General features: G+C 35.4%; 1 protein-coding gene across 6 annotated transcripts in view; it reads right to left on the reverse strand.

Moving 5' to 3' along the window:
* Window positions 1–24,785, reverse strand: part of UBR5 (ubiquitin protein ligase E3 component n-recognin 5) — a 160,305-nt gene that overhangs the window by 106,960 nt on the left and 28,560 nt on the right. The gene's annotated exons all lie outside the window — the stretch shown is intronic.

The raw sequence follows: 24,785 nt of genomic DNA on the forward strand, positions 1-24,785 counted from the left end.
CTGATCTATGTACCTTACAGTTTCCATAAATATTTAAAGATCATATAAATGCATTTAGATAACTATAATAAAAGGGTCTTAAATCTTATTGTTTATTATCTGAATAAAATAATTGCCTTCTTAACCTACATTTAAGTTAACAATATAACATAAGCAATATCATGTTTTTACTCAAGATAGATTATTAATATATACAAATTACTTTTTTAAGGCTATAATGTCATTGAAGTAGTTGACTTTATTCTTACATTTGGATTTACAGTTATAAATTTACTATGAAGTTGTAAACTGATCCAACCATTCTGGAGAACAATGTGGAACCAAAAAAGAAATAAAACTGCTTCATGCCTTTGACCCAGGAATTCCAATACTCAAACTATATCCAAAAGAAATCATAAAAAAAATGGTCCAAATCCCACTTGTTCCAAAATATTCATAGCAGCTCTTTTTGTAGTAGAAAAGAACTGGAAATTGCAAGGATGCCCATCAATTGGGGAATGACTGAACAAGTTATATATCAATGTGATGAAGTACTATTGTTCTATAAGAAACCATGAATGGTCAGATTCTAGAGAAGCATGGAAAGCATTACAGAACTGAAGCTGAGCAAAGGGAGAAGAATGAAGAGAACATTGTACACATTAAATAAATATCTGGTAAATTTGGAGAATGAGAAATCAAAGCAAAAATTTCAGCCACCTTTATCAATATGGGGGTGGGACTGATAAATAAGGCTCCAGCTAAACAATGATAAAAGTAAACTTTGTGACTTCAGGTAACCAATTTGCCATAGTCTCAACCAATTAATTTATAAGACTTTATAAGCACCTACTGTGTGCCAGAGACAGTACTAGATGAGATACAAAGACAAAAATAGTCCTCACTTTCAAGGAAAGAAAAACATATCCCCTTATTTGTAGAGAAAGACAGAAACTGTACTGAACTTGTGATAACTTAGAATTAGCAATGGAGGAGGCAATTAGGTGGTGCAATTGATAGAGCACCTGCCCTGGAGTCAGGAGTACCCGAGTTCAAATCCGGCCTCAAGACACTTAATAACTGCCTAGCTGTGTGACCTTGGGCAAGTCACTTAACCCCATTGCCTTAAATAAACAAAAAAGAATTAGCAATGGAGGCCAGCACTTTCTCTCCAACTGAGAGTGGTCTACAACACTGTGAGGTCACTTGACTTGGCCAGGTTATATTATCATACTGCCAGTATTGCCTGTCACAGGCTTCACTTAAAGGAGACATTTCTGGATCTAAGAGCAATTCTTTTTTATACAAAACTAACATCTCTTAAGTGACTGTGCTGATACAAAGTGAGTATTAACATCTGAGAAGGAGGGTTCAATGTATATGAACTTTGAAGGATGCCAGGAGATACTGAAGATTGGTCAAGTAAATCAATGATCAATTCACAATTATCCTAGAAATAATTTTGGGGGAATAAGTCAATTTAAGATGAAAATTTCACCACAAATCTATTTGTGAGCACACTCTTGCTAGGTTTTCATGACTGCTTTTTCCTGGTCCTTCTACCTCTCTTGACTACTCTCCTTCAATCTCCACATGAGTTTCCTAAGGCTTTGTCCTGACCCCTATTCTCTTCTTTCAACATACCATTTTGCTTGATCTCTACAACTACTATGGATTTGATTTGACTGATCAACAGAAACGTGTGTGTGTGTGTGTGTGTATAGATAGATAGATGTATAGATGACTTTCAGATCTATTTGCTAGCTTTACCTATTTCCTGACCTCTCACATCTCCTGACTGCCTATTAAACATCTTAAATTCAATGTGTCCACAATTGAACCTTCACATCTCCAAAATTTCCCTATTACTATCAAAGATATCACATACCATCCTCTCAAGTCATTCAGGCTCAAACTTAGATGCTATTCTCAATTCTGACTCTACTCTCTCACCCTGCCCTGTCAAATTCTACTTCATAACATCTTTATTATATGAACCTTCTCTCCTGTGATATTGTTGTTAACTCGTAGCATCTTATGTATGGACTATTTAACTTTAGCCAGCTGGTTGGACTCCCTTGGTGTCTCTTCACTCGGTAAGTTTTCTGCTGGGTTATCAGTGATCTTTCTAAAGTGAAAGTGTGACTCCCTATCACTCTTTCTCCCTCCTATTCAATAAACTCCCTTGGCTCCCAATTGCTCCAAAATCAAATATACTATCTTTTAAAATCCCTCTATAATCTGGGGCCTTCCCACTTTTCCAGACCTCCCTAATACTCTGATTCTATAAATAATGGCCTTGTTAATCCTCTTTCTTACAAGATATTACTAGGCATTTCTAACAGCTGTTTACACTAGAAATGCTTTCCCTACTCGTTTCCACCTCCCGACATTCGTTAAATCTCAACTAAAATAGCAACTTCTTCAAGAAACCTTTTCTGGATTCTTATTACTAATGGTTTCCCACCCCTTCTCTCATACGCACACACACACACACACACACACACACACACACACACACACACACAGAAAGACACACAATTCTGTTTGCAGGTTGTCCCCTTCATTAGATTGTAAGCCCCTTAAGGGCAGGCAGAGAGCAATTTTTTCCCTTAATGTCTATGACTTGGTTTGTGATTCTTTGCTTTAAAAAGTCTATAGACTAGTTTTCTAAAACATGTCTTTTCATCCTATTTACTTTGTCTTGAAAATATTGTCTTAGGTCAATAATGATTTTCTTGTCTGAAAGAAGATGCTAAATAATCTATTATGCTCCTGCTTTTGATATATGAAATGAATGATCCTAACCTTTGGCAAACTTACAAAGATTAATTTTTTTCTTTCAAAAATCAGATGTAAGCATTTTGTATTTATTTGCACAGTCTGCGAGGAATTATACCTGACCTGGATTTTTTAAAAAAATCATTGCAATGGGGTTTTATCCACAGTAGTAAAATAAACACTAAAAAATCACTACTTAACTTTCAAAACTAATAAAGGTATTCAAATGCAAATTGTTTTCTAGAAACTAAAGCATTTTAAAACTAAATCCTAGACTGGTAAATTGGATATTGGTGGCTCTAAGCTATTATTTAATCATCTTTCATTTTAACTACTAACTAATCATAACCATATTTTGAAGTGGAAGAGGAAGGGGAAAGCAAGGGAGTCAGATGCAGACTGTCTATTAGAAAGTCAGGATTTAGGCTGTAGTCTCAGCTGAATAACCATGTTACCAAGTAACTATGAATTTAGACAAATGGAAACCTATCTGGGACTTGGGTGACATCATAAAAGAAGTGGAAATAGACTCAATATCTAAATGTTTACGATCCTCCAACTAGCAAAGTATATGCCAAAAAATTTCTCTAAACAGTAGCCAATGATATTTTCAAGGCTCATAGCAGTACTGAAGCTGAGTTCTAAAGAGAGGGGAAAGGGAGGGATGGTCCTGAGAAGGAAACAAGAGGGAGTATAATGGAATTTATCATAAAACTTTAGCTCCCTCGCTCCATACATTGAATCAGTTGCCAAGTCTTTTTCTATTTCTATTCCCACAACATTTTTAACATCTGATCCCCTTCTTTCCACTAACCACCATCTACCATCTTAGTTTAGACCCTAATCACTTATCTATTTCTGTGGAAAGCACTATCATCCTTTCAGGTTTCCACAATCATAACATCATAACCTCAGTATCCTCAGTTTGTCACTCTCCCTCAATTCCACAAATACAAAGTTGCCAAATCTTGCTATGTCTACCTTCATAGGATCTCTCTCATCTGACCCATTCATGACACTCACACAGCTACCATCCTACCCTAGGTCATCCCCACTCTCCTAGATGATTGCAAAAGTTTCCTCACTATTCTCTCCACTCTAGTCCATCTTATGCACAGTTGTCATCCAGATAACTGGCTATTTTCTCTTTTCCCATCTCATGATACTCCATTTCCCATATCTTTGCTTTTGCACAGATGCCCCCCCCCCCTCAACTCCTGGAATGTACTCCCCTCCTATCTATGCCTCAAAGGAATTTCTCTCTTCCTTCAAGCTCAAGCTCAACATGAAGCCTTTCTAATTTCCCAAAACAGCGGCTTGCCCTCCTTTGCACTGATCTGTATTTATTCCCTTCTATAAATTTATAAAATAAAATATGCTTATTTGTCCTTTTTATCTCTCCCATTGAAATGTTATTCCTTGAGAATAAAGACTACTTCATTCTTTGTACTCATATCCTCAAGGCATAGCATAAGGCCTAGTCCATGGCAGATAAACTTTATAAACACCTGTGAATTCTATTTGAACATATTTATACCTACTTCCCTTTATATCGAATTCCAATTTTCTCTCCCAGAATACTGCACAAGCCCACAAATGCAACAACTAAAACTCTCTCCTAATTAGTAACATCTCTACAGAAAAAAGAAGCACATCAGCTTGATATGACTTTTCAAAGTGATGGTTAAATGTAAGATGTATGCCTAACTAAAGTACTGAAAGAAGATAAAAATCTAATTGCAGGTCTAAGAGTATTTAGAAAGGGGAACTGGGGGAGCAATAGAAATTATACAGGCTAAGTAAAAACAAGTTATAACAAGTTCCCTTTTTGGATGTGCTTATTAGACTAGCAAATCAGGAAACTACTACAAGCACAGCTTATCTGTATTTCAGCAAGTCATCTGACAAAGTTCCCCCAGGACATTTCTGTAGGTATACCTGGCACACAGTAGGCATGTCAATGTTGGTTGAACTGAAGAGGAAAAGCTACTTGGTCAGATATCATAGCATTTTAATTGTGACACTTTTGTCACAATTAAAATGCTATGATTATTTTGTTAAATGTCAACTTGCCAGATGGCATCAGGTGGGCTTGGTTCTGTTTGCATAATTACTAAAAGTGTAGATCAACATAAAACTGAGAGAAAATGGATAACATGATAGATGATAGAATCAGAATTCAAAACTAACAGAAAATAATACTGCATATCAAAACCAATGAGATGGTATATATCTAATGAAGGCAAAAGTAAAAACAGGCAAATGAGGGTAAACAATATAAAGGGAAATGTGACTTTAAAGCAATTCAAGTAGTAAGAACTGAGGGACTATAAAATTTTTATTTAAGACTTAAAAAGGGTCACTGAATGGTCAGATTTTCAAGTACACTATTCATCAGTGAACAATTATAGTAATTTGGATACCATCACACCTGAATCACCATGAAGGGACTCAAAATTGTGACAGATATAGATTTGTTGAATGAACTTGACGTGGTTAGTCTAGGGGGAAAATGTTTAAAGGACCTATCAGTAGTTTTTACAATTTTAAAAAACTTAACTCAATCCATGTAGATTTCAGCATAATAGTGAGCAGATCAAAAATGTAAAAAAGTCTGCCTTGTGAACAGCCTATCACCAGATGTTTTCAAGCAAATTACTGAAATGCTGTCAAGAATACTGGATAGAGCAGGTGGGTTAGACTAATGACTTCTAAAGTATTTTCCAATGTTAAGATTCTAAATAAATAATATATATGGATATATTTCTAATAGATAATGAACAGCTATGTGAAAAATCTCCCAATATGACATTTAAAATTCTTCTTAAGTATTAGTCATCCTATAAAAACAAAACTTCTAAAGTCTCAGGGATATTAATTTCAATAAACTGTTCTGTATGAGACAGAAATTTCTTAAGTATAACAGAAGTAAACTTTAGAATGGTAAGAAGCTTGCATCAGCTATGAAAATTATGGAATCATTAAAAAAAATTTAAAGTACCCATAGCCAAATACCATTTCAGAATATATCTTTGCATAGATTTATAACAGAAAATAACACTAGGAAATGAATTTTGCTGCAATGTAGTCTCAGTTATGTATCTAATTTCATTCAAGCATAATAATAACAAAGTGGTAAGATAGCTGGACAAATTAGCATTAAGCTTCTAATAATGTTCAGTAGTTTCCCATCAAAGATTTTGGTTTTAATAAGGAAAGAGAAAATAAAGTATAAAAAGTATTTAGAATTAAAATATTTCATCAGAGTTCAAGGCCCAATTCAGCATCCTAAGAAAGTTTTCTCAAAGCTAATTTGAAGTCACTAAAATTTTCTTCTCCAAATCGCAGAAATGATGAAAAGAGTATATACATAGCTGAATCTTCAACATATGAAATAACTTTGAAAAGATATCCATAGAATTTGTAAATGGAATCAATGATAAAAACTTATGCATTCCTTTAAGAAAATGAATCTTATGCTTCAACATGTCACATTCAATCTTGATCTCTTCAATGTGTTAAAAGGAAATACACACATCTGTGGTTCCCAAAACTTTTTTTGCTTGGAGCCCAACATTATTCTCTGCTATGAGAAATCTGGGTAAATTGTATTCAACTTTAAACACTCACACACTCATACACAGATAATTATAAGGAGAAGTTCCTTAATACCCAGCATTCTTTGTGCCATGACACATCATCTGAGAACCAATGGCACTTCCTAAGTAGGCACCTATCTTACTATTATCTTATATTATTCAAAGACCTCCACAATGTCTCTAAATAATCAACATTCCAATCTTAAGCCCATAATTCTCATAAAAATTAAAGCTAGGACCTCATCAAACTATTTGCTACTGCTCAAATAAAGAAACATTTTGTTGTATTATTAGAAACAGAAGATTTTTGTCAAGATGATCTGGTTTTTACCAAGATAAGATCCAAATGGATACAGGATTTAAACATAAAAACAATATAAGCAAACTAGAAGACAAAGGAGTAATTTATCTGTCAGATCTATCTATGAAAAGGGAAATAGTTTATGACCAAGGAAGAGATAGAGAACATCATTCAAAACAAACTAGATAATTTTGATTACATTAAATTAAAAAGGTTTTGCATAGACAAAATCACTGTAACCAAGATCAAAAGAAATGTAATAAATTGGGAAACAATTTTTGCAACTAGTATTTCTGACAAAGGACTCATTTCTAAAATATAAAGAGAAGTGAGTCAAATTTTCAAAAAAAAAAAACAGGCCATTCCCCAATTGACAAATGGTCAAAGGATATGCAAAGGCAATTTACAGTTGAGGAAATCAAAGCAATCCATAGTCATATGAAAAATTGCTCCAAATTATTACTTATTAGAGAAATGCAAATTAAAGTATCTCTGAGGTATCACCTCACACCTCTCAGACTGGCCAATATGATCAGAAAGGGCAATGATCAATTTTGGAAGGGATGTGGGAAATCTGAGACATTAATACATTGTTGGTGGAGCTGTGAACTCAACCAACCTTTCTGGAGAATAATTTGGGATTATGCCCAAAGGACGAGAAAAATGTGCATACCCTTTGACCCAGCAATACCACTACTGGGTCTATACCCTGAAGAGATGATGAAAAAGGGTAAAAAAACATCACTTGTACAGAAATATTTATAGCAGCCCTGTTTGTGGTGGCAAAAAATTGGAAATTAAGTGAATGTCCTTCAATTGGGGAATAGCTTAACAAACTGTGGAATATGTATGTCATACAACACTACTGTTCTATTAGAAACCAGGAGGGATGGGAATTCAGGGAAGCCTGGAGGGATTTGCATGAACTGATGCTGAGTGAGATAAGCAGAACCAGAAAAACATTGTACACCCTAACAGCAACATGGGGGTGATGATCAACCTTGATGGACTTGCTCATCCCTTCCATGCCAACAACCAGGGACAATTTTGGGCTGTCTGCAATGGAGAATACCATCTATATCCAGAGAAAGAATTATGGACTTTGAACAAAGACCAAAGACTATTACCATTAAATGAGGGGGAAAAAAAGTTATGTTATTATGTAATTTAACTATCTCATACTTTTTCTTCCTTAAGGATATGATTTCTCTATCATCATATTCAATTGAGCTCAATGTATAACATGGAACCAATGTAAAGACTAACAGAATGCCTTCTGTGGGGGGATGGGGGGAAGAATGGGGAAAATTTGTAAAACTCAAAATAAATAAAATCTTTCTTAAAAAGAAGAGTTTTGAAAACTATTTGGTTCTTGTTCAAGGTCACCTAGACATAAATTTAACCTCTGGACCACAATTTCATCAGGAGGGAATTAGATAATCTCAAAGGAACCTTGTAGAGTTCCTACTCATGTTCTCTTTACTTTATTTGGTCATAACTTGTCTCATTTTACTTGCCCCTATTTGTCTGAAGGATGAATTCAGTATTTATTTACACAATGCCCAGAACATATGTTATCTCCTACTTGAAACCTCCCATAATCCCACTCATCATTGAGTGGAATATTCCCTCTTAAGAGTTAATATTCCTAGTGAAGTCCTCTCAGGGTTAAAAAACATTAAAACAAAGACAGACTGTTACTGTTAGATTATTCTTAGAAGAGGGAGAGAGGTCTTGCATTCCCAGCCAGACACCTTCCTGATTCTGTTAGGGAGGGAAATAGTGAGAGAAGAGAAGAGAAGAGAACTTGCCTGCGTTCTTAGCTATCACTAGACTGCCTTCTCTTGTTTGATGATAAGTACTAAACTAAGAATACATTAGAGTTTTTTAGAAGACCATGCATACTCAAGACATTAATTCATTTAGATGGACACAAGAGGCCATTAGAAATCTTCTGATATCCTCACCATCTGGATGGTGAGGTAATATTCTATGAAAACATTTTATTCTTCTCTTTGTTACCAGGTAGACTTTTCTTGTAAAGATTGTAACTCTAAAAACCTTAACCAATCAGGTTGGAAGAGAGGGGGTTAGGGAGGGGGTAATTGTGCTAGGCCATATAATCTTGCTTTACTGTCATCTCAGGGCAGCTCCTTGGTCTTCACTAGCTTTGTGAGACTTGGGAGTGTACCCTTTTCTCAAGAAAAGTCAAAATAAACTTTCTTTTTTGCTCACAAGAGTCTCCATATTTTAAGTGGATTTTTATCCCACACATCATATTTTTTCTTTTGTAATCCTTGTACATATTTGTCATATTTTGATTTACATTACAGCTATTTGGATATCTATTTACAGTTTATCTCCCCACCCCACTCCAAAACCTAACAGAGTGCACAAATGTTTGAACTTAACAAATATTTAGAGAAAAACAAGAAATAGAAATGAAGAGAAAAGGTATAAGAAACCATTCTGAAGTGAAGTGCTTTATAAATGAAGTTATTATTACTTCTGTTTGCTGATAATAGCAAAAGACTTACAGGAACCAATTTGTTCCATGTTGGTGGTTTTTCACCCTTGTTCAACTCAAAATACCCTACTTCCTACCCAAGTAATTTGCCACAAAAAGATTTAATTTGTTAATTTAGACTTGCTTTTAAAAAGTTATGAAAATATCTACATCCTTTCACCCTGAGATTCAACTGTTCAACATATAATCTAAGAAGATCAAACATAAATTCTTATTACTTTTTGTAAGAGAACTGAAAACATAACTATATTCTTATCAATTGATGAATATATAAATCAACCAATACAAAAAATTATTCAATGGCAAAATTATGACTTTGCCATAAGAAATGAGGAATATGAAGAATTCAAAGAATCCTATTGGAAGACATAAATTAGATTTACAATGTAAATGTAAAGAACCAAAGGGGGAAAAGCAACCCACTAAATAAACATTTTATGTACTCTAAATATACCTTCTCTTCTTTTCACAGATATGGAAGATTACAATATAGGAAATTGAACACATTGTAAAAACTGGTTGATATATTTAATTTTGCACAACTACCTTTTCCTTTCTTTAAAAAAGAAATTCTTTGTTACAAGGGAGGTTCACTAGGAAGGAGGAAATCATCTAAAATTATAGTGATAAAAATAAAAGATAAATGAAATTTAAAATGGTAAAAGAAAAACTGCAACTCCCCCCATCTATTACTGCAAATTCAATTCTTTAGTAATATCTTATTAAATGAATTACAGTTAGAATTATAAGTATTTATAACTTTTATTACTTTCAGTAATACCTAATACAACTACTAAAAGGTAAAGGCTTAGAAGACCTAAATTTTACCCCTAATACTTTAAACTAAACTCAGTCAAAATGATCATTTCCCAATTACAAATGGTTTTCTTTAGTCCTTCTTTTTGACCATTCTGACAAATACCACTTGATTAAGAGATCTGGGTTCTAATTCTAATTTTCAGGAAATAACCATGCACAAAGGAAAACCATCAGAGCTCAGTTTCTCTTAAAATTTCTTAAAGAGGGTTGAGGGTTGACACTAGGGGGCAGAACCAAGATGACAGCAGAAGCACAGCCTCTCTTAGGTGCTCTCTCCAAAATATTTCAAAAACCTTAAAATGACTCTAAATTTTCAAGGCAGAAATCACAAAAAAGATCCAGTGAGGCAATTCTCCAGCCCAAGGTCAACATGGCCCTCCTCAGCTCAGCCCAGATCCCAGGAAATGAAGCAGGCTTGTAGAGCTGCCCAACAGGATAGCCTCCAGGCAGCTGTTCCCTGCCGATTCAGTCCAGGAAGGTAAGGGAGTAGAGGGAGATTGCCAAAGTCTGTCTTCTGTCCCTGGGACAGTATTCTGGGGCTTTGACCACATTCAGACCCTAGTCACAGTCTGGGCCTCCCATAGAGCAGGGACCTCTCCCCCCCCATAGCCCTGGGGCAAAGGGGTGTATACTTGCCGTCATTCACAGACTAAGAGAGCAATCAGAGTCTCACATGCTGAGGTCCTGGGGGTGGTGGTGGTGGTATTAATACTCAAAAGCTTAGGAAGCACCCCAAAATCAGGCAAAGACTGGGGAAAGGAGTAAACGGGGGGGGGGGGGGAAGGAACCTGACCATAGACAATTACTTTGGTCCCAGGGAGGACCAAAATACACAATATGAAGAAGAGAAAGTCCAAGCTTCTGCATCTAAAGACTCCAAGAAATATAGAAGTTGGGCTCAGGCTATGACAGAGCTCAAAAAAGATTTTGAAAATCAAGTAAGGGGGGACGGCTAGGTAACGCAGTGGATAGAGCACCGGCCCTGGAGTCAGGAGTACCTGAGTTCAAATCTGGTCTCAGATACTTAATAATTACCTAGCTGTGTGGCCTTGGGCAAGTCACTTAACCCCATTGCCTTGCATCAACCTAAAAATAAAAATCAAGTACGGGAAATACAAGAAAAATTGGGAAGAGAAATGGAGGGAATTGCAGGAAAAACATGAAAATGAAGTCAGAAGCTTAGTCAAGGAGATCCAAAAAAAAAAAAATGCTGAAGAAAATAACATGTTAAAAACCAGCTTAGGTGAAATGGATAAAACAGTTCAAAAAGTTAAGAAGAATGCTTTAAAAAAACTGAACTGACCAGATGGAAAAGGAGATAAGAAAACTCTTAGGAAAACAAATCCTTCAGATGTAGAATGGAGCTAAAGGAAGCTGATGAATTTGCAAGAAATCAAGACCCAATAATTCAACACCAAAAGAATGAAAAATTAGAAGAAAATGTGAAATATCTCATTGAAAAAACTATTGATCAGGAAAACAGATAGGAAAGATAATTTAAAAATTATGGGCTACCTGAAAGTCATGATCAGGAAAAGAGCCTTAACACCTCATTTTTAAAAAATTTCTACAGGAAAATTGCCCTGATATCCTAGAAGCAGAGGATAAAATAGACACTGAGAAACCGATCTCTGCCAAAAAGAGATCCAAAAAAATAAAAAATAAAAACAAACCCCCAGGAATATTATATAAAGCCAAGTTCGAGAACTCCCAAGTCAAAGAGAAAATGTTACAAGCAGCCAGAAGAACACAATTCAAATATCATGAAGGTGCAGTCAGGATCACGCAGGATTTAGCAGCAACTACATTAAGGGCTCATAGGACTTGGAATATAATATTCTGTAAGGCAAAAGACCTTGGAATGCAATGGAGAATCAACTATCCAGCAAAACTGAACATCCTCTTACAAGAGAAAAGTTGGACATTCAATGAAACAGGGGAATTTCAAATGTTCCTGTTGAAACAACCAGAGCTGAACAGAAAGTTTGATCTTCAAGTACAAGACTCAGATGAAGCATAGAGAAGGAGGATGAGAAGGGTAAATTATGAGGGACTTAATGATGATGAACTTTGTGTATTCCTGCATGGAAAGATGATACTGATAATACTCATATAAACCTTCTCATTTAATAGAGCAGGTAGAAGGAGCTTTCATAGATGAGGTATAGGAGAGAGTTGAATTTGAAGATGAATATATTGTAAAAATGGAGCCAATGAAATGGGTGAAGGGAAATGTGCTTGGAGTAAGAGAAAGGAGAGGTAGAATAGGCTAAGATATTTCATATAAAAGATATTTCTTGTAGCTTTTGCAAATGGTATGGAAGGGGGGAAGGCGAGGGGGAATAAGGAAGCCTTCATTCTCATTGGAAATGGCTCAGAGGAAACAGCATATACACACTCAATAGGGTATAGATATAGAAGAAAAAGGAGAGAAGGGGAGGAGAGGGGAGGGGGGTGTGGGTGATAGAAGAGAAGGTAGATCACAGAAGATAGTCAGATATTTTCTGACCTTTTTCTTTTTCATTTTTTTGCACGGTGGTGGGATTGGGTAGTCTGTCTGGGACCACAGGGCCAGGTGATTGTTGGGTCTCTGGGATGGGATGTAGGCTTGGGACCTCTTGGTCTCAGGGTCAGTGCTCTGTCTGCTGTGACACTTGGCTGCCCCACAGCACAGTTTTGAAGAGTGAAAGGAGAGAGAAAATATGATAGATGGTAGTGGGGAAGAATGGATGGAGGGAATTACAAACAGCAACAGCAACAGCAACTGTGGAAAAATATGGAAGTAACTTCTATGATGGACATATGATAAAGAATGTGATCCACCAGATACAGAGCTGATGGTATCAGAACACAGACTGAAACACAGTTTTTTCTCTTTCTTTTACTTTATTTCTCATAAGGTTTTATATTTTTGTGGCGGAAGGGAAGTATGTTTACTCTTAAACAAGAATATTTTAGTAATGTGTAAATAAAAAGAAAATTAAATTAATAAATAAAAAGGGCTCTGTCGAAGGGAACAGAAAAGACAAATGCTCTCAAATATTCCAATAAACTAAAAAAAGGATTTTATGAAGATGCTCTGTACCTAAAGAGAAAAATGATATATGGAGGTATATAGTGTATAGTTTCACATATATGTCAAATATTGGCCTTCTCTCCATGGTTGGAAACTCAAAATATAATAAAAATACATAAATATTTTTAAAATTCTAAAATTTCATAGTCCCTGATTTAGTTATGTATGTATCATGAAAAAATCAGTTGCAGATTCTTAAACTGTAGAGAGCATCCCTTCTCAGTGTCTTTGAAAAACCATCTGGTTGGGGTGGCTAGGTGGTGCAGTGGATAGAGAACCAGCCCTGGAGTCAGGAGTACCTGAGTTCAAATCCAGCCTCAGACACTTAACAATTACCTAATCTGTGTGGCCTTGGGCAAGCCACTTAACCCTATTGCCTTGCAAAAACTAAAACTAAAACTAAAACTAAAACAAAAACAAAAACAAAAAAAGAGAAAAAGAAAAACCATCTGGTTGTCACATCAAGACTTCCGGTGAAGAGAAATTAACTCCTAAAGCAATCCATGCCATTTGGGACAACTCCAATTGTCAGGAACAAAATGGTACTAGGGTCAAACTTGATAAGACAGATCTCTCCCTTCCATATGATTATCCTTAAATTACTCTTGATAATTATCATGTACCCAATATTATCTTTATGTACCATTTAAAATAGCCCAGCCCCTTCAACCAATCCTTCTACTTCATGGTATCCAAAGACACTCCTCATCTTCCTGGTCAACATCTTCTGGAACAGTACTAGCTCGTCTACAATATTCCTAAAATAAAATACTCAAAATTCAACATCAGTGCAGTATACAGTGATACTCTTACTTTCCTTATTCCAGATAGTATACTTCTCAATCCAGTCATAACATCACATTAGCTTTGATGCTTAACTTGTCATATACTTCTCATTTTGAACACGTAGTACACTAAATTGCCTGGACCTTCCTCACACAAGAATCCAACTGAATTCAGCAATGTCTTCCATATCTCATATTTCTACCATTTGTGAAACCAAGTTAAAAACTTTGCAGTTATGTCTAATGATGCAATCTAGATAGATTCTTATAGCCTGGCAAGTTCATTTTGGATGGTTTTGCCATCCAGTGCTAATCTTAGATATGTACTTTTACCTCCATGTTATGCTCCTTGAAATATCAATTGTTTTACTGTTTGCATTTGTGCTTACTGACTGGCTCATCATTCCCTCTTAGTTCATATCATTTAAAAACTTGACCAACTTAATGGTGAAAATATTGACTAAGAATCTTCCAAAGGCAGATTTATAGAAGACCCTACCAAAAGTTTCTCTTTACACAAGCATGTATCCATTAATTGACTACTCTTTGGGTAGAACAATTCAACCAGTTCCAAATCTACATCTATGTGCTATTATCTGATTCTTATCTTTTCAGCTTTGGCCACAAGTAGAGGGTGAATGATTCTATAAAATGATTCAATGAAATCCAAATGTAAAATAACATTGTGAAATTTCTAGTATGGAAATTCTAATACTGGACACAACTCAATATGACTTTTTAAATCCTAGGAAACTCTCTGAAAATATACAGAAATCAGATAACTTACAGGATGGCATGGACAGTCAGTCAGAAGAGAGACACCAATATCGGTTTATTAATTCCATCAAAAAAAAAGCAGTTAGACAAATGGATGAATATTGAAAACTACCTTTGCATGTTAAATGGAAAAATAAAAGAGGAAAAGAAGATCAATGAGGTTAGCCTGATGACTTTATGAAATCATCAAGTATTTGCCTTTTTTCCATTCTAGTAACACCTTCTATTCTTTATAATCAATTCGATTTCCTGGATTTCTTAGACTAAACCTAAACTGGGAAGTAAAACAGGGAAGAATATAAAGTCTGGAGTCAGGAATTCTTAATTCAAATCCAAGTTCAGACACTTAGCTGTTTGCCTCAGTTTCTTCAAACACAAAATGGGAATAACAACATTTACCTCCAAGGGTTATTGTGAGAATCAAATGAGATAATATTTGTGAAACCCTTAGAACAATTACTCTACTGTACAGTAAAGCTTACCAAATATTTGTTTCCTTCCTTTTTTCTTTCCTATAAAAATGTCAGTTATTTTTAGGCAGCTAGGTGGCACAATGGATAGAGTGCTGGGTTGAAGTCAAAATGACATGAGTTTAAATCAGGTCTCAGAAACTTACTGGTTATTTGACATTGGGCAAATTAGTTAACCTGTATGCTTCAATTTCCTCAACTGCAAAAAGTGAGAATAGCAAATTCCATACAAGGTTGTTGTGAGGATCAAATAAGATATTTTTAAAATTCTCAGACTATGCCTGGCTCAAGGTAGGCATTTAATGTCCTATGTGCCCCCCCCCCCCACCTTCTATTGCTCCCTTTGAACTATTTCTGTTCCTTGTAAAAAAGTCACAAGGTTAGTTCTGAGTCCCACCCACATCAAGGCTCAATGACACTTATAGGATTGAATTTGCAATTCTTCATTAGGAGCTCTAGTGTATCCTGTACATAGTCATTTAATGTCCTACTTTTTGTTTGGTGAGCTTTCTTCTTGCTATTTTCTCTAATCTTCTCTACTCTTGCCTGCCAATCTCTTCCTCTATACAGTCCCTGGCTTGGCAATACATATGGAAATCTTTTTTAGGTGAAAGACTTCATCGGATACCCAAACTCCAGGAAATTCTATGGGGTTTTTTGCCAATTTTCATTAAGTAAATTCCATCCCTGACCATTACTCTTATATTTTAAGCTGTGATATGTAAATTTAAATCTTAAGACATCTCATCTGCCTTCTTTAACTATTAGCTACTTGTCCCTTCAATCCCTAACAATGGCTGTTTCATAATAAATCACTGCATTTTAACAGCAACTATTCTTTCCTACAGTGATTTGATCCTGTCTGAGATTTGACTATCAGATCTATGCTAAACATATTTTAATCCCAAAGTCCCAACTCCAAAAACATCCAACAAAACCATCTCTCCTTTGATGTTTCAGATCACCATAAATATGTTCAAAATAAATAATTTCTACTCTTCTCAGTTCACCAGACCTTTCTTAATTCCATCAATGATACAGCCTATCTCCAAATGACCTAAGTTAATGAACCTTTTATTTTGAAACTAGGAAAGAACATATGTATAACCTATTTTAAACTATTTATGACATGTACAAAAATAACTCACCTTTGATATCAGTATTGGTTACATCTGTTGTATAGTCATATATATTTCAGATGTACACATAAGACTTTGAAGTGGGTCAAATTCTCTATTAAAATCAAATAAACATAACCACCCAGAATTAAAACTTATATTTCTTATACTTCTTAGTCAATTATGCAATTTTTAAAACATGACCCACTGCACAAAAAAAATCCAAAAAGAGGCTGTCAAAAATTGTCTGAACTAAAAAAAAAAAAAAAAAAAAAAGATGAAATAAAAATTTTCTGTACCCTTATTAGACATATAGTGCACTAACTAAAGAGGCAATTCCTGGAATCAGGAAGGTCTAATACTGCCTCTAAAACTTACTTGTATTAAGTACAAGGAGTCATTTAAGTTCTTTAAGGCTCATTTCCCCCCTTTGTAAAATGAGAACATCACCAACCAGAGACAGGTGAGGCATATTTCTCTCACAAACCTGTGATCATTCTAATCAAATAATGTATGCAAAAGTATTCTTGCAAATCTCAAAATATATACAAATTAAAACCATTTTCATCAAGAATGACCATAACATGTACAATGGATAGTACATTAAAATAAAAATACATCTGAAGTCCAGTTAAAAGCAGAATCTATTCACTTTCAAACTGTTTTGCTTTTTGTGGAAAATTTCTGATCCTTACTCCTCTAATAGTTTATGTGTAAGTACTTTTCCAAGTATCAATTACAGTAACACAGATTTCTTTTGAGAGCATTTGTTGAGAACAAGAAAATCTTGATAAAAGTCTCCAAACATGAGTCCACTATTGTTATAATTGGAAAAAAAATCACGATAAAACCCTACTAATTTGGTGGTGAAGATGCCAACATAACTGTTTGCTCCAACTGCTTTTCTGTTTTGTTAAGTGATATTCCTCAAAATCTTTAGACCTACTCTTCTTGCATTGTTTGGAAAAGACTGTATTTAAAAGATGGTGCATTTTAGCTGAAACAGTTTCTGTATACTTTTAACCTTCTCACTGACAACTGCTTTAAATTAGGGTCAAATTTACCTAGTCATTGTCCCATGTCTTTGTCCATCCATTTATAACTCAAACGATCTTTATTTGTATTGATTCTGAATTTCCTTCCAACAATGCAAATGGCAACCCACGTGGTCTTGCCCATCCTGTTTGACACATCTAATCACTCCCAAAAGTTCAACATTAGGCTCACACAGTAAGTAGGGATGCCTTCCAGGCTCTCTCCAAAGATTAAAAGGCTTGTCAGTTGACTGTTCTGGGTATCTGCCTATCAGCCCTCATCATCTTCTTTTCTAACCACACAGCTATTCCATGATTTCATTCACTCTTATTTTTCTTAATTTCTTCACTAGTTATATGTTATAGCCTGTTCATGGTTCACTACCCATCTCTCTATTGCCTTCTTTATTAAGGGTATTTCTAGTTCTTTGGAGGCAAGTGTTTTAGCACCTACCATGCACCAGAAATTGTGCTAAGTGCTGGGGATACAAGTAAGAAAAGGTTCTTGACTTCGAAGAGAGGAAAAGAACCTACAAAATACAGGGGGAAAAACAATACAAAAAGAAAGGGTAAAGGAGGAAAAAAGCCAGACAATGGATTTTGATCTAAGCAATATATCTAGTGGGGAACAAAAACTAAACTTAGTTTCTGGACCCTTTCTAAAGGGAGCCCACAGGGGTCCACTCAGAAGGACAAGGGCAACTGAGTTAATGATAGGGTGTGAATAGTAAAAATGAAGCAATTTCTGAGATGAAGAGTTTCCTGGAGAAAAAATGGTATGAAAAGGATGTGAAGGAGGGTCAGTAAATGTACATTTTCCTGAAAGCAATCCAGCCTATTCTCAATTCCACCTTTTTTTTCCATCTCTGAGTACCACAGGTATAAAGAACAATGGGTAAATCTAAATACAAGTTGAAATCTGTTCATTCACATGATCTTTCCGGTGTGTACAGGCCAAATTCCTGGAGATTATAGATCTCTGGTAGAAGACTGCAATGGGGCAGTTAGGTGGCACAGTGGATAGAGCACTGGCCCTGGAGTCAGGAGGACCTGAATTCAAATCTAGAATCAGACACTTAATAATAATTACCTAGCTGTGTGACCTTGGGGCAAGTCAACTAACCTCATTGCCTTGCCCAATTTCCGCCCCCCCCCCCCCCCACTGCAATGTTCTGGATCTTCATACAATTAGCACAGTGTCATCTGCCACCTTCTACAAGGAATCCATCTTTTATCTATTCAGGCCTGCCAACTCCTTTTTTTCACTTACTGAAGCTCCTGGCACATAATCAGCACTGGCTGCCTACCTGCCTTCCAACAGAAAGATGAATAGCTTTGGCTACATCTCCTTGCTTTATGTCTTTATCGGTTATTTACAGAATTTCAATGAAAAGTTATTTATGTTATATCTAAGCAATCAGAGCAGGAGATATCTTGATATAAAAGAGCAAGTAAAATGGTGTTTTAGTCTAAAAAAAATCAAATGCTTTTCATAATCAACAAACTGTAAAGATGTGATGCTTATTTTTTCTAGACATGAGGTGTTAAATCTACAATAATCCAAGTGGCAGCTCAAATATTTTCCAAAATAAAAATAACAGAACATAGATAATGTTGATATGTTCCATGATGACATTTACTTCCTTCAACCTAAGTCACAAAGTAATCCACAAAGATCCTTATGCATGGTTTGGTTTAGTGGCCCTTCTACGAGCATGCCACTACCACTCTTTTCAAAAAGCTGCTTGTCGGGGCAGCTAGGTGACGCAGTGGATAGAGCACCAGCCCTGGAGTCAGGAGTACCTGAGTTCAAATCCAGCCTCAGACACTTAATTACCTAGCTGTGTGGCCTTGTACAAGTCACTTAACCCCATTTGCTTTGCAAAAATCTAAAAAAACAAAAACAAAAAACCCTGCTTGTCTTCAAGGATTCAAGATACATGCTCGACTCTTCTAAAAATTTAAGTCAATGGGAAATTTGCATAGAGATGAGCAATAGTTGCTGCTTTCAACATTCTGCAAGGTCAACAAGGCCACAGCTTTGACATCTCCCTTACATGCAGATAGCTTTCCTATCAATATGCTTAGATCCTTATCACATTCAGCTTGGTCCAATCTGGATGTTTTTCTTGCCTTTGGTCTTGTTTAACCTCCTCTTATAAACACAATGGAAATGAGGATATTGGGGTCCAAATGTGATATTTCCAATTACCTTGAAGAACAAAATGGTTTGCTGTTTTTTGTGGCGATTACAAATATTTTTCACATTTCGTCTGCTTTTAGTCTTCTTTGTCAATTTTACAGATAAAATTCCTTCATTTTTAATTTGCTTAGTTGTATAGAGTTCTGGAAGGCAGTTAGGTAGAATGGTGGGCCTAGAGTGAAGAAGACCCTCATTCCTGAGTTAATATCTGGCTAAATCACTTAACCCTGACTGTCTCAGCCTCAAATGGCAAATCTCTCCAGTATCTTTGTGATCCCATTTGGGGTTTTCTTGGTAAAGATTCAATAAAAAAAAAAAACAAAAAAACTCAACTTAAAGGATTTTGGAGTTAATCTTCAAGTGCTTTAAAAATTATCTAGTGAAATGGATTGGAGTGGGGGGGGGGGTACTGTGTTAAGTCACCAACCTTGCTTTCTCCTCCAAAGTCGTCTAGGGTCCAGTGGTCAATCAGATAGTAAAAAGTAGAAAAGATCACCAGCCCTGGAGTCAGTTCAAATCCTGGCCTCAGACACATGACACTTACTAGACTTTAGCAACTCACTTAACCCAGAATGCTACACATCCAGGGCCATCTCCAGTCATCCTGATTCATATTTGGTCTTGGAACCAGATGGATCCAGGAGAAAGTGAGGTTGGTGATTTTTAATCAAAATGATCTACTTTTATCTTTTGAAATTGCCTCTACCCCTTGTGTGGTTAAGAATACAGCTAACTATTGCTATGAGTAGTTTACAGTTTTTCTTATTTTCTATAGTATGGTCTTTAATTTTCAGGTCATGTATACATTAGAATGCATTGTGGAATATTGTATGATGTTGAGCTAAGACTAATTTCGGCCAGACTGTCCTTCCAGTTCTCCTAGCAGGTTTGGTTCAAGAGAGTTCCTCCATTTTAAGGAATGTAGGCTTTCCAGTTTACTGACTAGATTATTGAGCTCCATTATATCTGATTCTCCTCTTTTTCTATTCTATTTCTAATTTACGTACTTCTCTATTCTGGTGCAGTAGGTGGAGGGCTGGACCAGGAGTAAGGAAGACTAGTTCAAATACAGCTTCAGATATGTACTAGCATTTGGCCCTGGAGACAAGTGTCTCTTCACCTATGTTTGCCTTAGTCTTGTCTTCTTTAAAATGGGAGTGATAATAGAACCTATCTTTGGGGCAAAACTATGAGAATCAAATGAGATAGCATTTGCAAATTATAAAAGCTATAAATGCTACCTACCATTAATCAGTACCAAATAGTTATGATGACTATTGTTTTCTATGTTGAGGTTTGAAAATACTGTCCTCCATTAGTGCCTACTTTTGGTATTCTAGGTATTTTTGTTCCTCCAAATGCACTGTTTATTATTACATTCAGGTCTGTAAAGTATTCCTTTGATAGTTCAACTGTTATTAAAGCTAAATTAACTCTGGTAGTATTGTTATTACTATAACTAATTAGTAATGACATCTTCTGTCATGAACACTGAATATTCCTCCAGGTATTTAAGTTTTCTATTTTTCTTTAAGGAACACTTTGGAGCTGAATCTATACAAATATTGAGTGTGCCTTAGATTAGCTCCCAAATACACCTTTTTGTAATTATTTTGAAAAGGATTTCCCTTCCCATTGTTTCTCTTGGGATTCTATTACTAAAAAGAAATTCTTTTGATTTTTGTGGGTTTGCAACTGTTGAAGCTATTATTGCTTCAATCTCATTCTTTGTTAACTCCATGACTTTATTACCTGTTTAAATAGTTCAAGATTAATATTTCCAAACGTAAAGACTGACAGGGGTGGGGGAAAAAATTGTAAAACTCAAAATAAATGAAATCTTTAAAAAAAAAATTGTTTCCAGGCACAATTTTGGGATATCTGCAATGGAGATTGCCATCTATATCCAGAGAAAGAATTGTGGAGTTTGAACAAAGACCAAAAACTATTACCTTTAATTTTTTTTAAAAAGTTATCTTATTATGTAATCCTGCTATATCTCATACTATGTTTCTTCCTTAAGGATATGATTTCTTTCTCATCACACTCAACTTAGATCAATGCATACTATGGGAACTAACAAACTGCCTTCTGTGGGGGGTGGGGGAGGGAAGCAAGATTAGGGAGAAAATTGTAAAACTCAAAATAAAACCTTTTTTTTTTAAAAAAGATTAATATTTCAAGAGTGCACACATCTTTTACATTAGCATTAGTCCCAATCTTTTATGGGGTAGATTCTTTTAGTAAAACTCTTTAGTTTTTAATAAATTTTTTGCATAAGTTTTCTCAATGAGCAGCAAAAAAGGTAATCTGCATTCAGTAATCTATCTATCTATCTATCTTCAAATAAATGTATGATGTCATGATGATGATGATCATAATCTATGATGAATGTGCTTCCTTGATTTTACCTTACAAGAGGGATTTTCCAAAGTATTGAAGACCTTTTTCAATTTCTTCAGCATGAGATGCCAGTATAGTATATGGGTTATATATCACTCACTTTCGCCACATAACCATCCAATCCTTTTTCTAAATCATATTTTTAAGGGAACCATTTTAGTTCTAAATCATAACTCCTTATTTATATAATCAATTTACATACCTTTGAAAAGTATCAAGTGCAACAATAACTGTCATTTGTCTATAGAGTTTATAAAGTACTGATATCTCTTTAACCCTTACAAAACTTCTGAAAAGTCTTAGTAGATCATAGAACTGTATGTCCATTTTACAGAATAGGACAACCAAGTCTCAGTGATTTCTCTATGGTCACACAAATGAGACTGAATCCACATTGAATTCTCATATAGTCTTTCCACTACACCACAATAACATGAGACATGTTAGTCTATTTAAGTTGTGTTCTGTTATACTGAATGTTACATATTGTTAGAGCTAAATAGCAATCAAAATTATCATGCTTAATATACAATTGGACTCATGACTTCTTTGCAATAACCTCATGACTACCACCATTAGCATCCACCAGGAATAATGACAATATAATCTTAGTTAAATTTTAAGTTTTAATAGCTTATATGGTAATTCTCTTTAATCTCCAAAGAATCAGAGTGAGATGGTCACCAGTTTAGTATCTCACACCTGGGTGAATTTAGTAGCTATTTCCCTATATCTATATGCATTATATAATCGATCTTCAACATTAATGCCAGATTAATCTTCCCAAAACTTCCCAATTCATCCTGTTAATCCCCTGCCCAAGAATATGAACTCCCCACTGTCTCTAGGATAAAATCCAAACTGTTCAAAGTTTTACATTCAGGATCCCTATAACATTCTCCTATCTAGATATCTGTCACTACACCCCACTACAAATACTCCTCTCCTCTGTAGCAAATGGTCTGCTTAATGGCCCTAAGAAACAATTCTATCCCTGAATTCAAACCTTTGTTCCTTTATTAGATATCTTTTCTTTTTTCCATAAACATAGAAAAAAATAGTCATTCTTGAGGTCAGATTAAGTTCTCAACAGTCTTTCCTGAATGGAGTATGTAATCTCCCTCTTTAGTTATATTACTTTATACTTTTCTGTGAAGATTAAACTCCTAATTACACATGAGTCCTAAAAATAAATTTAACAAGCAGAGAAAAAAGATGTGCCTGGTGAAATAATTCTACTTAAAAATGTTTGGAATTGGGGCAGCTAAGGTAGGTAGAGCAGTAGATAGAACATTGTTGGCCTTGGAATCAGGAAGAACTGAGTTCAAATGTGGCCTTATTATCACTTATTACCCAGACACTTACTACCCAGCTGTGTGACCACGAGCAAGTCACTTAACTCCACTGCCTTGCAAAAGCCCTCCCCCCAAAAAGTTGGGAATTTTAATAGATTGCAAGTACAATGATCAGCAGAATGAAAACAGCTCCCCAAAACTAACCTGATCTTAAGACAAATTAAATGGTACAATGTGTTTTAGATAGTATAATGCTCTAGGCAAAACATTTTAGGAAAAAACCCCACTCGGTCAAATGACAGGGCTAATAATGTATGCACTACAATGAGAAACATGCTGGATTCAGAGACAGAGGGGCAAGATGAGAATCCTGTCTGCTTATTATCTGTGGTATCTTAAACAAGGAGCCTACTCTCCCTTGAACTGTTTACTCATCTATGAACTGAGAGGTTATCCTTGATAAGTCCTAAGGTACTTTCTAGCCATCGGTCTCTGAACTGATGAAGCCAAATAGTCTATGCCATGAAATATGAAGTGACTGGGAATATTTTTCCACAAGAAAAGTTTAAGAGGGGACAAAGCAACTGTCTTTAAGTAGTTGAAGGGCTTTTGGTAGAAAAATGAACATATTCTTCTTAGGCCCCAGGGTAGAACCAGCCCTTGCTGGTTGAAATTGAAAAGAGCAGGCTTGATTTAAGGAACACAATAAGAACTGTCTAAATTGGAATAAGCTACAAAAGAATAACAGCAAAAGGCTCCTCTTAATTGGAGGTGTAAAAGCAGAATTTATCAAGGACATCACAGAAAAGATGTTCAGAAAAGAGTCAAGACTAAAATTATCTCTGAGGTTCCTCCACTCTGACATTTTTTGAACCTATGACTTTATATATAGCCTGTAAAATTTATCACTTAATCACATTTAATCGTAAACAATCCTATACTATAACCTGTACATTATCTAATCAGGCAATCAGGCTAACATTTATTAAGCATTATCTATTAGATGTGATAAACAATGAGGATACTAAACAAGGCAAAAAATGGCTATCTGTTTACATGGAGCTCACATTCTAATAAGGGGGGAAAATGCAAAAAAAAACTACAAACATAAAGGACACAGTACAAATACAAAGTAATCTCAAGGGGCAGCTAGGTGGCACAGTGGATAGAGCACACGTCCTGGAGTCTGGAGACCTGAGTTCAAATCTGATCTCAAACAGTAATTACCTAGCTATGTGTCCTTGGGCAAGCCACTTAACCCCATTGCCTTACAAAAACCTTAAAAAAAAAAAATACAACACCCCAAGCAATTTCAGAATCCAGATCATTTTTTTAAAAAAACCCTTTTTGCTGCTGGGGCACAACCTTTTTTCCCCCCTTTCAATTCAGGGTTGAATATTTTGTGCCAAATTGAGGCCAAAATATGAATTTCACAAAGGATTAATTATATTTTCAATTTGTGTCAGTTTTTTCCCCAATTACCTCTAAAACCTAAAATAACAAAATATGCAGAAAATGTGTATTTTCAACATAACATGCTCCTTCACCAAAAAAATTGAGGGGAGGAGGAGAAATTAAAGACGCAATTAATATAATTTTAAGTAGCAGGAACCAGTAG

This window comes from Macrotis lagotis, chromosome X, assembly GCF_037893015.1.
Source record: "Macrotis lagotis isolate mMagLag1 chromosome X, bilby.v1.9.chrom.fasta, whole genome shotgun sequence".
NCBI lineage: Eukaryota > Metazoa > Chordata > Mammalia > Peramelemorphia > Peramelidae > Macrotis > Macrotis lagotis.